The sequence below is a fragment of the Rhinoderma darwinii genome, chromosome 3 (assembly GCF_050947455.1).
Source record: "Rhinoderma darwinii isolate aRhiDar2 chromosome 3, aRhiDar2.hap1, whole genome shotgun sequence".
NCBI lineage: Eukaryota > Metazoa > Chordata > Amphibia > Anura > Rhinodermatidae > Rhinoderma > Rhinoderma darwinii.
In genome coordinates, this window is record NC_134689.1 from 316150808 (window position 1) to 316161488 (window position 10681).

At 41.3% G+C, this 10681-nt stretch overlaps 1 long non-coding RNA gene across 1 annotated transcript; it reads left to right on the plus strand.

Annotated features, from left to right (window-relative positions):
• Positions 1-315: 315 nt before the first annotated feature.
• On the plus strand, positions 316-8155 carry LOC142748158 (uncharacterized). Its single transcript, XR_012882159.1, has 2 exons — positions 316-351; positions 7761-8155. It is a non-coding gene; the product is annotated as an uncharacterized LOC142748158 (long non-coding RNA).
• Positions 8156-10681: the final 2526 nt, after the last annotated feature.

Here is a 10681-nt window from a genome sequence, read left to right on the forward strand (position 1 = left end):
GTAATTAAAGTAAAAAACAGAAGATCAAATAGCAAGAGAAAAAAAAGTTTGTCTGAAAGAATGTAATCATTTTATTTATATATATATATATATATATATATATATATATATATATATAAGATTTTGAGAATATCTGTGAAGTATAATATATATCATGAAATGAACGATTTCTTGATAAAAGTTTGATATGTGATTTCAATGACTTCAATAAAGGATTAACTGTCGCTGTCAAACAGATTATCATTATTGATGACATAATGGATGATTTACGGCAGCATAATGATTCTCAGTTCCATCATTTCACTGTGATTGTAATGACCCAATAGTCACAGGAAAAGATCATGAAGTGAGGTGAGCAATATTTTAGTTTTGTACTGTAATGTTTCTAATGCTAATAGCTGACAAAAGTTTCTGATTTTGCCTTGGTTAGTATGAGACAACTATTTTGCTGAAAGATAAATGGTTTATTTGTATGGGTGTAACTATGTAGCAGCCATAGTAGCTGCTATGGGGCGCAGAAGTTGAGGAGGCCCCACTCAGGTGCAAGAACATTATTTCATTTTGTGGAGATTAACAAGTTGTTTTGCTATCTGGCACTACTATGTGGGTTCTCTAAAATATGGCACTTTCATCCATACTTACAATTATTGCTACTTATGCTGCTTTTCCAGTTTCCTGTCACTACGTAGTGAGGGCCTAACTCATTTTGTAATGGGTCTCTATAAATTCTAGTTACACCCCTATTCAGTTGTCCAAAGTCCCAAACTTCTGAAGGTTCTAAGAAACTGATGGTAATGACTTGAGTTCTTTCCTTGCTTTCATTTAATTGGTTACTGCCATTAGCTAAAGTTTAAATGCGTTAGGATTGCAAAGGGTGAGACTTCATAGAGACAACATGTTGCTTATTTCTTTGGAATTATTACTACTACTATCGTGCATACTTTTCAGATACTTGGCATTTGTGCTGGTAATAAAGGGATTGAAGGGGTTGAGTCATTTAGACAACACCCTTCTACTCTGGACCCCATCTATAAGCCAGAGCAGAGGGTTGCTAACAAGCAGCGGCTCACACATTGGTTGACTTGGTCAGTCTATGTATTCCATGGCCGTTCATTCATTTCAACAGCTGCATGTAATACTAAGTATCCCCTGTAGTAGCTTTTGCAGGGGAAATGAGAAGTCGACCGCTACCGCCCCCAGAAAATATCCTGCCGGGGGTCTCAGAACCCAGACCAATGGTGATTAGCTGATCACAGTCATAGATCTCATATTAAAGGGGTTGTCTGACATACGACAACCCCTAAAAAGACAATTCTGATTGAGAGCAATTCCATACATCAGCAGTAGAAATTGTCACTTCCCTTCTCACACATAAGAGTAAGTGGGATCTCATAAATGGGCAAACGACCAGGTAAAGATATTTCTCATTTAAATACTGTGCCAAATTTTTGTCATGATCCCAGATTAGGACCAATTTGTGGAAATCTCATTAAAGGCTTTTTCTTTATCCCATGCTACAATATACACGGGCGGCAGATCAGGCACTTCTTCTTGGTTTCAATTATAAACATAAGCCAGGACACATGTATGAAGAGAGCCTCAGGCTCTGCAAAAGACCCCAACAAATGTGCTTTATTTTGCAGTATGATTATTGTTACAAAAAAAAATAATATTATGATGCACCCATTAATGGATCCTATTCATTTCTATGGCACTCAAACTGATGCCAAAGTGAATCAGTTTGCATCGGTCTTCATCAGTTCACTCATGATCCATTTTCTACAAGATCCGTCATGACCTGTTTTCTTTTTCAGTGAGGTCAGTGGGTGACTGTCTGAATAACTGATGCAAACTGATGTCAATTTGTGATCAGTTTTTCACTCAATTCAGATTAGTTACAGAGCAAGATATGTACGTGAGAGAACCCACCCGTTACATCGTTGGCATTAATACCTATTTTGTTCATATAAATGTTTAATGTTTGCAACATGTACTGCTTGCTGGACATTTTGTGTAGGTTTATTACTACTCTGACAAATAATGTTTTATACTCTTTTAAAGAGGTTTTCCCATCTTAAACATTTTTGCTATATGCACAGAATATGCCATAGAACACCTAGGTTGGAATTCTATCTTATTTTCATCATCAATTTTAGCTGTTTCTATGACTCCCATAGACTTGATTTGAGAGAACCATGCAGATTTGTGGCCACCTGTCCATTCATTCTACCCTCAGATGCGGCTACTGATGGCTGCTTCGCCTGGTGGAATGGGTCTCAGAAGCCCCTTATTCTCCTATAAGGTTTGAGTCCCAGATGTGCGGTTCCCGTCTATCAGATATTCATAGCATTTCCTGTCTAAAATAAGAAAACCCCTTTAAATGCATCGTTCTCATTCAGTACTACATAAAGGTTGGATAAAGTATAGATAAAAGTATGACATAGTGGGGATAGTTTAGATGGCTGGATGATAGCTATGACTGGGTGGTTAACTTATGGGTTACAGTTTGTTCAGAATGTATAATTAAAATGGAAAGGGGGAAGAGTTTCCTTTATGTGAAGTACTTTCTAAATCCCCCACTTGGGGACAATATCTATGTGAGAAATGATCATGTGGCATCTCTACGGGTACATGGAGGGAAAAACCACAATAAAATACTGTTAGGCTGGGTTCACACGACCTATTTTCAGACGTAATGGAGGCGTTTTACGCCTCGAATTACGTCTGAAAAAATGTCTCCAATACGTTGGCAAACATCTGCCCATTACTTTCAATGGGCTTTACGATGTACTGTGCCGATGACTTGTAATTTTACGCGTCGCTGTCAAAAGACGGCACGTAAAATTACAGCCTCGTCAAAAGAAATGCAGGACACTTCTTGGGACGTTTTTGGAGCCATTTTCTCATAGACTCCAATGAAAACAGCTCCAAAAACGGCCGTAAAAAACGCTGCAAAAACGCAGCGAAAAACGCGAGTTGCTCAAAAAACGTCTGAAAATCAGGGCCTGTTTTCCCTTGAAAACAGCTCCGTATTTTAAGACTTTTTGACTGTGCGTGTGAACATACCCTAAGGCTGGGTTCACACGACCTATTTTCAGGCGTAATGGAGGCGTTTTACGCCTCGAATTACACCTGAAAACACGGCTCCAATACGTCGGCAAACATCTGCCCATTCATTTCAATGTGTTTGCCTATGTACTGTGCCGACGACCTGTCATTTTACGCATCGTTGTCAAAAGACGGCACGTAAAATAACAGCCTTGTCAAAGAAGTGCAGGACACTTCTTGGGACGTAATTTGAGCTGTTTTTCATTGACTTCAATGAAGAACAGCTCCAAATTACGTCCGTAATGGACACATCGCAAAACGCGAGTACGAGCAATTACGTCTGAAATGCAGGAGCTGTTTTCTCCTCAAAACAGCTACATAATCTCTGCCGTAATTGACGTTATCGTGTGCACATACCCTAAAGGGTTTACCACAAAATGTAACAGAATCTACAGAACATTTTCTACTAGGGCGCAAAGATAAGGCATCAAATCATCACAATGAAGTCGTTATTATAGGTGTCTTCAATTACCCTGATAGAAATTGGGAAACCGAAACCTTGGGATCTCAAAAAGGAAACAGGTTTTTATCAATAACTAAAGATAATAACCTTTCCCAACTGGTGTAGGACCCAAATATAGGGAAGGCCCTTTTGGACTTAAAGAGGCTCTGTCACCAGATTTTGCAACCCCTATCTGCTATTGCAGCAGATAGGCGCTGCAATGTAGATTACAGTAACGTTTTTATTTTTAAAAAAACGAGCATTTTTGGCCAAGTTATGACCATTTTTGTATTTATGCAAATGAGGCTTGCAAAAGTCCAAGTGTGCGTGTTTAAAGTAAAAGTCCAACTGGGCGTGTATTATGTGCGTACATCGGGGCGTTTTTACTACTTTTACTAGCTGGGCGTTCTGACGAGAAGTATCATCCACTTCTCTTCAGAACGCCCAGCTTCTGGCAGTGCAGACAGCGTGTTCTCGAGAGATCACGCTGTGTCGTCACTCACAGGTCCTGCATCGTGTCGGACGAGCGAGGACACATCGGCACCAGAGGCTACAGTTGATTCTGCAGCAGCATCGGCGTTTGCAGGTAAGTCGATGTAGCTACTTACCTTCAAACGCTGATGCTGCTGCAGAATCAACTGTAGCCTCTGGTGCCGATGTGGCCGACACGATGCAGGACCTGGGGCAGGAAGTGAGTGACGTCACAGCGTGATCTCTCGAGAACACGCTGTGTGTCTGCACTGCCAGAAGCTGGGCGTTCTGAAGAGAAGTGGATGATACTTCTCATCAGAACGCCCAGCTAGTAAAAGTAGTAAAAACGCCCCAATGTACGCACATAATACACGCCCATTTGGACTTTTACTTTAAACACGCCCACTTGGACTTTTGCAAGCCTCATTTGCATAAATACAAAAATGGTCATAACTTGGCCAAAAATTCTCGTTTTTTAAAAATAAAAACGTTACTGTAATCTACATTGCAGCGCCTATCTGCTGCAATAGCAGATAGGGGTTGCAAAATCTGGTGACAGAGCCTCTTTAATGTTAACCAATAGACCTGATAGAATTACAAAGGTATAGATTTAGGCGCACCTAGGAAATATCGACCATAATATAGTAAACTTCTAGTATGTTTTGTTGAGGAGGCACAAAAACACTAAACTTTAGGAAGGCGAAGTTCAATAAAGCTTAGATATGTCCTTATTATCATTGACTGTGACAATGTTCTCAAAAATAAGAGAGTAAATACTAAATGGAATATTTTTAAAAGCATCTTAAATTTTCATTGAGAGAGGCTCTAACCTTTCGGGACTAAAAGGGTTAGGAACAGGAGAAAACAAATTTGGATACATAAAAATGCAAAGGGGACAATAAATAACAAAAATAAAGCATTTAGACTACTAATACAGAAAGACAGTGAACAAGTACTAAAAAGCTATAGGGAAATATATTAATTGCCAAAGAAAGTAAAACTAACCATAAAATGTTCAGCAATTATACAAACAGTAAAAAGGTTAAAACTGAAGTGTGGGCCTTTAAAATGTTATGAGGGAGAAACTGTGGAAGATGATGAGGAAAAAATAAATTTATTAAAGATTTTTTTTTTCCATTATATTCACAGAGGAAAATAAAAAGTAAGGTAAAATGCAAAGGGATAAAGTGAACTCTCCATTAAATGTCACATCTAACCCAGTAAGAAATTCAGTGCTGTCTTAAAAGATTAAGATAGTACATTAATAAACGCACCATTATTTCTGATATTTAAGGCCAGGTTCACATGAGCGTGTTCGGTCCGTTATATGCGGACCATATAGCAGTATTCCCCGGACCGAACAAACTTCAGGCAGCCGGGCTCCTATCGTCATAGTTATTTATGATGCCAGGAGTCTCGCTGCTGGAAAACTGTCCCGTACTGTAATAATGTTTTCAGTACGGGACAATTTTCCCGAGACAGGGACTCCTAGCGTCATACATAACTATGAAGCTTGGAGCCCGGCTCCATGAAGTGTGTTCGGACTGAACATGCTCGTGTGAACCCGGCCTAAGGATTCTGTTGTGACAGGGTCTGTTCCACAGAAATGGTGTATAGCAAATGTGGTGTCAATATTGAAAAAGGGGGACAGTAAGTTTAACCTCTACTTTGGGCTTTCTAGGAGATACTATCCTGGAGTATCTCAATGAAAATGAATGTATAACTAAACATCAGCATAGTTTTATGAAGGAGCAAACTAATCTGATCAGCTTCTATGAAGTGATAAGCTCTAGACTGGACCAGGGTGAGTCATTGGGTGTCTTGTATCTTGATTGTTCCAAAGTATTTAATACTGTGCCACATAAAAGGCTGGTACATAAAATTAGAATGCTGGGACTGGGGGAAAATGTGTGTAAGAGGGTAAGTAACTGCCATAGAAATAGAGCGTGGTTATTACATACTCAGATTGGGTCAGCGTTAGGCTGGGTTCACACGAGCATGTTACGTCCGTAATGGACGGAACGTATTTCGCCTGCAAGTCCCGGACCGAACACACTGCAGGGAGCCGGGCTCCTAGCATCATAGTTATGTACGATGCTAGGAGTCCCTGCCTCTCCGTGGAACTACTGTCCCGTACTGAAAACATGATTACAGTACAGGACAGTTGTCCTGCAGCGAGGCAGGGACTCCTAGCGTCGTACATAACTATGATGCTAGGAGCCCGGCTCCCTGCAGTGTGTTCGGTCCGGGACTTGAGGCCGTAATACGTTCCGTCCATTACGGACGTAACATGCTCGTGTGAACCCAGCCTTACTAGTACGGTATCACAAGGGTCCGTATTGGGCCTTATTATGTTTAATATATTTATTAATGATCTTGTAGAAATATTGCACATTAAAATTTCATTTTTGCAGATAATACTATCTGTATAAAGTAATTAACACAATGGAGGACAATATTCTGTTACAAATGGATCTGGAGAAGTTGGAGGCTTGGCTGAAGAAGTGGAAATGCAGATTATGCACTTGGGAGGAGAAAATACATGTCACCATTTTATACTAAATGAGAATACTAGTAACAATTGACATGGAAAAGGACTTAGTAATTTTAGTCGACAGTAAACTTAACTGTAGCAACCAGTGTTAGGCATCTGCTGCCAAGGCAAATAAGATCAAGGGGTGCATCAGAAGGGGCATAGATGCACATGACGAGAACATAGTTCTATAGCTTTTTAAATCTGTAGTAAGACCTCACATGAAATACTGTGCACATTTTGGAAAGTTTTTGCACAAGAAAGACATAGCAGAGCTTGAGCGGGTTCAAAGGTGGGTAACTAAAGTAATAAATTGAATGAGTGGACTACAGTACCCAGAAAGATTATCAAAATTAGGGTGTTATTTTAGAAAAAGACGGCTCAGGGGTTACCTAATAACTACGTATAAATATCTAATAGATCAATATAGAGATCTTGATCATTATTTATTTATACACAGTACTGTAACTATAACAACTATGTGTCTTAGGCCAAATTCAGACGACCGAATTATACGTCCCTGTGATGGCCGTTAAAACAACAGCAGTCACACAGACGCATGTATTTCAATGGCGCCGTTCAAATGGCTGTTGTTTCAACGGACCGTGTTAAAGGTCTGTTGAAAAATAGAAATTGTCCTTTTTTCTTCTGTTTTCACGGATCCCTCGATAGACTCAAGTTTATGGGGATCCGTGAAAACGGAACTAGCACAGATGGAACTCGGACGTGAAAAACTGCCATTTTTCACATCTGAGTTTGCACTAGTTTGTGTGAATCTGGCCTGAAGGACAGATAGTTTATGCTCAAAGATAGGAAGGGATTTTTTACTGTAAGAGCAGTGAGACTATGGAACTCTCTGCCACAGGAAGTTGTTATGAATTCACTGAAAAAGTTCAACAGGGGCCTGGATGTCTTTCTTGAGTGTAAAAATATTAAAAGCTATAGTTACTAGATTATTGCAGAGGGATAATTTTGATCCAAGGTGTTTTTTTTCTGCTGGCCATATTGGAGTCAAGAAGGAACTTTTTCCCTACGATGAGAAAAATTGGTCTTTGCCTAATGAGTGTTTTGCCATCCTTTGGATCAACATTGCTCAATAATATGAATTCAATGGACTTATGTCTTTTATCAGCCTTAGAAACTATGTTACTGTATCCTAGATCAGACCATTTACTTACCTTCCTCGATCTTCTTGCACCTCTTCAGTTCCAGGTGCTGGCTGCACTGCGCCCTAATGCCTAATGCCGCCTAGTGACAGGACAATGCGTGCGCCACTGCATACTACGTCCAGATTCTGGATGGCGTCAGAGATGAAGAGGAGCCGGGTATAAAGATGGGAAAGTATACGGGCCGTAATCTATTGGATTCATCTAACAGATAATGGGCGTTTTTTTTTTAAATGTGGAGGGGCCCCTGCTAAATCCCTTGCACATTCTGTGTCCAGTGCAAGTGCCCCAGTAGCCCCCTAGAATGGTTCTATATAGGGGCAGCCCCACCTTCCCCATATTTCTTCTAGCAAGCAGTGCAGGCAAAAAAGCTTCATAGCTCAGTGTAAGGAAAGTGTAGCTTTGGCCCTTAGTAATAAAAGCTGCATAATCACCTCTAGTGTTACAAGTCTGGCCTGTAACTTTTAGCATTTACACCGATCAGCCATAACATTAAAACTACTGAATGGTGAAGGGAATAACATTCATTGTTTCATTACAATGGCACCTATCAAGGGGTGTGATATACACTCCTCAACATTGAAATTGCAACACAAAGAAGGACAATCTGTAAGATGATGCAAATCGAGGAAGTAGCAGATGTCGCTAAGATCTGCAAGTGATAACATTTTTAAGCACCGAGCTCCAATCTGTGGCATGTGAGAGGAACATAAAAGCCAGATTGAATGCAAAGCTTTTTAGCCGCATGAAACCTCAAAAATCGGATCTAGTGGTGTGGGATGATTGTACGATGCCTCCTGTTTGTCGACGTGTCAGTTATCGCCATTTGTCGCAAACTAAGAGGGACAGAATCCTTGAACTGAGAGATCCTGATTTATCGCTTCGGCAGATCGCTACGCGTCTAAGTCTAGATGAAAGCAGTGTTTAACTTTCCGGGTCCTGGAGGCTGGCAGAGCAACAACGAACAGGAATGACAGCAAGAGATCTGTGCACGCAAACCTCTGCACGGACGGATCGTCTGATTGGAAGAATGGCATGTAGTGATCCATTCTGTACTGCAAGTGAAATTGGACGTCACATCCCAACCATACGAGCCAGACGTCCAGAAACAGGTGTTGCATTGACCACATGGCACCGCTTTCATAGGCTATCATGGTGCATAGCAAGCTGGCAATGGAGGCCGGAATGGAGCTCTATCCTCTTTAGCGATGAGTCCCGCTTTTGTCTCGGATTCAATAATAGCCTGAGATTGGTCTGGAGACCATGTGGGCAACACCATTCCCAAGGGAACGTTACACCGGCCCTACTCCCGGGATTATGGTGTGTGGTGGCATAATGTACGTCAGCCAGACCCCTCTAGCCTTCATTTCAGGTACACTAACAGCAGTGGTATGGCCACTTCTCCAATGTGTCTCAAAAATAAGATTTTCAACAGGACAACGCCAGGCCGCATGTTGCTTGTGCTAAAACACGAAAAAGGCCATACTTACAAATGGACACTTACTTCCCATGCACCACACACCACTCCCCTCAAAACTAGTGGGAGTGGCTATTATTATTTAACGCACCTGCTCACTCCTTCATCAGCGTTTCTGACCTGGCTGTGTCCATTTGTAAGTATGGCCTTTTTCGGTGTTTTTGTATATGTCCCCTTGTTTTTATCGGTTCTGTTTGTGCATCAGGAACGTTCTGTTCCAGTTTAGGAGTTAGGGACTCGCAAGTCTGGGGATCCTTGTCGTGGATTGCGAGCTTGCGTCCTTTTGGCCAAAATGATTACTAATACCCCAGGTATTTTTCATTATTATGTATATTCGCTTCTCTTGGACACAGCCGGGTCTTTGATGCTGGGAGAGCATGGTGTGTTGTTGTTTGGCATAGCAAGCAGGGTAGCCCGCTCTATGAATTATCAAGGCGTCACAAATAGGCTTCTACCTGCCTATACACGTTGTGCCTCATGACGTACACACTATCCCTCCATGTTTCACTCACTTGCACCCCATTATCCATTTATTTCTATTGAGGCACTTCACTCATTACTGACCCCTATATTTCACTTATAGTATTACACTTGCACACACACTATTCATTTATTATTTCTTACTACACATCCAATGCACCACACACCACTCCCCTCAAGACTAGTGGGAGTGGCTATTATTATTTAAAGCACCTGTTCACTCCTTCATCAGCGTTTCTGACCTGGCTGTGTCCATTTGTAAGTATGGCCTTTTTCGTGTTTTTGTATATGTCCCCCTGTTTTTATCGGTTCTGTTTGTGCATCAGGAACGTTCTGTTCCAGTTTAGGAGTTAGGGACTCGCAAGTCTGGGGATCCTTGTCGTGGATTGCGAGCTTGCGTCCTTTTGGCCAAAATGATTACTAATACCCCAGGTATTTTTCATTATTATGTATATTCGCTTCTCTTGGACACAGCCGGGTCTTTGATGCTGGGAGAGCATGGTGTGTTGTTGTTTGGCATAGCAAGCAGGGTAGCCCGCTCTATGAATTATCAAGGCGTCACAAATAGGCTTCTACCTGGCTATACACGTTGTGCCTCGTGACGTACACACTATCCCTCCATGTTTCACTCACTTGCACCCCATTATCCATTTATTTCTTTTGAGGCACTTCACTCATTACTGCCCCCTATATTTCACTTATAGTATTACACTTGCACACACACTATTCAATTATTATTTCTTACTACACCTCCCATGCACCACACACCACTCCCCTCAAGACTAGTGGGAGTGGCTATTATTATTTAAAGCACCTGCTCACTCCTTCATCAGCGTTTCTGACCTGGCTGTGTCCATTTGTAAGTATGGCCTTTTTCAGTGTTTTTGTATATGTCCCCTTGTTTTTATCGGTTCTCCATGTTGCTTGTGCTACTGTGACCAGCCTGCATGGCCTAAATATGCTACCATGGCCTGCAGCGTCTCCAGACTTGTCTCCCATTGAGC